Source organism: Triticum aestivum, chromosome 6D, assembly GCF_018294505.1.
Source record: "Triticum aestivum cultivar Chinese Spring chromosome 6D, IWGSC CS RefSeq v2.1, whole genome shotgun sequence".
In the NCBI taxonomy this organism is placed as follows: Eukaryota; Viridiplantae; Streptophyta; class Magnoliopsida; order Poales; family Poaceae; genus Triticum; species Triticum aestivum.
This window is the reverse complement of record NC_057811.1, coordinates 113,569,431-113,571,678: the sequence shown is the minus strand read 5'-3', so window position 1 is coordinate 113,571,678 and position 2,248 is coordinate 113,569,431.

Genomic DNA, 2,248 nt, shown 5'->3' with positions numbered 1-2,248 from the left:
ACTTCCCTAAACATCTCCATATGAGATCCAATTACTTGTAGGGAAATGCAAGAGACCTCGGTTATGAGGATGCACTAGGTCCATAGCTGGGACTTTGTGTATGTTCTCGAAATGCGTTTGTCGAGTGCTCATTAAGAAAGCTTCTATACAAGTTTCTGAACGAACTCTTTAAGAAAAGTTCTCCAAAAGTTCCCTATGAAAGAATCCTTTGAAGCATCTGGTCATCACAAACGTTTTGACTACTTGTGGAGCCAAAACGGACTCCGTATGAGGCAGATATCCACGTTTCAGTTAACACTGCGCAAAACAGATTCCGAACGATAGTTACATACTAGTTCTTGTGTAGTTGCACTCAATTTTTTCCATTCTACTTCACTAAACATCTCCATATGAGATCCAATTAGTTTTAGGGAAATGCAAGAGACCTAGGTTATGATGATGCACTAGGTGCATAGCTGGGACTTTGTGTATGTTCTCGAAATACGTTTGTCGAGTGCTCATTAAGAAAGTTTCTATACAAGTTTCTGAACGAACTCCTTAAGAAAAGTTCTCCAAAAGTTCCTTATGAAAGAATCCTTTGAAGCATCTGGTCGTCACAAACGTTTTGACTACTTGTGAAGCCAAAACGGACTCCGTATGAGGCAGATATCCATGTTTCAGTTAACACTGCACAAAACTGATTCCGAACGACAGTTACAGACTAGTTCTCGTGTAGTTGCACTTGATTTTTTCCATTCTTCTTCACTAAACATCTCCATATGAGATCCAATTACTTGTAGGGAAACGCAAGATACCTCGGTTATGAGGATGCACTAGGTCCATAGCTGGGACTTTGTGTATGTTCTCGAAATGCGTTTGTCGAGTGCTCATTAAGAAAGTTTCTATACAAGTTTCTGAACGAACTCCTTAAGAAAAGTTCTCCAAACGTTCCCTATGAAAGAATACTTTGAAGCATCTGGTCGTCACAAACGTTTTGTCTACTTGTGGAGCCAACATGGACTCCGTATGAGGCAGATATCCATGTTTCAGTTAACACTGCGCAAAACTGATTCCGAACGAGAGCTACAAACTAGTTCTTGTGTAGTTGCACTCGATTTTTTCCATTCTACTTCACTAAACATCTCCATATGAGATCCAATTACTTGTAGGGAAATGCAAGAGACCTCGGTTACGAGGATGCACTAGGTCTATAGCTGGGACTTTGTGTATGTTCTCGTAATGCGTTTGTCGAGTGCTCATTAAGAAAGTTTCTATACAAGTTTCTGAATGAACTCCTTAAGAAAAGTTCTCCAAAAGTTCCCCATGAAAGTATCCTTCGAAGCACCTGGTCGGCACAAACGTTTTGACGACTTGTGGAGCCAAAACGGACTCTGTATGAGTCAGATATCCGTGTTTCAGTTAACACTGCGGAAAACTGATTCCGAATGACAGTTACAGACTAGTTTTTGTGTAGTTGCACTCGATTTTTTTCCATTCTACTTCTCTAAACATCTCCATATGAGATCCAATTACTTGTAGGGAAATGCAAGAGACCTCGGTTATGAGGATGCACTAGGTCCATAGCTGGGACTTTGTGTATGTTCTCGAAATGTGTTTGTCGAGTGCTCACTAAGAAAGTTTCTATACAAGTTTCTGAACGAACTCCTTAAGAAAAGTTCTCCAAAAGTTCCCTATGAAAGAATCCTTTGAAGCACCTGGTCGTCCGAAATGTTTTGACAACTGGTGGAGCCAAAACGGACTCCGTATGAGTCACATATCCATCTTTCAGTTAACACTGCCCAAAACTAATTCCGAACGACAGTTACAGACTAGTTCTTGTGTAGTTGCACTCGATTTTTTCCATTCTACTAAACTAAACATCTCCATATGAGATCCAATTACTAGTAGGGAAATGCAAGAGACCTCGGTTATGAGGATGCACTAGGTCCATAGCTGGGACTTTGTGTATGTTCTCGAAATGCGTTTGTCGAGTGCTCATTAAGAAAATTTCTATACAAGTTTCTGAATGAACTCCTTAAGAAAAGTTCTCCAAAAGTTCCCTATGAAAGAATCCTTTGAAGCATCTGGTCATCACAAAGGTTTTGACTACTTGTGGAGCCAAAACGGACTCCGTATGAGGCAGATATCCACATTTCAGTTAACACTGCGCAAAACTGATTCCGAACGACAGTTACAGACTAGTTCTTGTGTAGTTGCACTCGATTTTTTCCATTCTACTTCACTAAACATCTCCATATGAGATCCAATT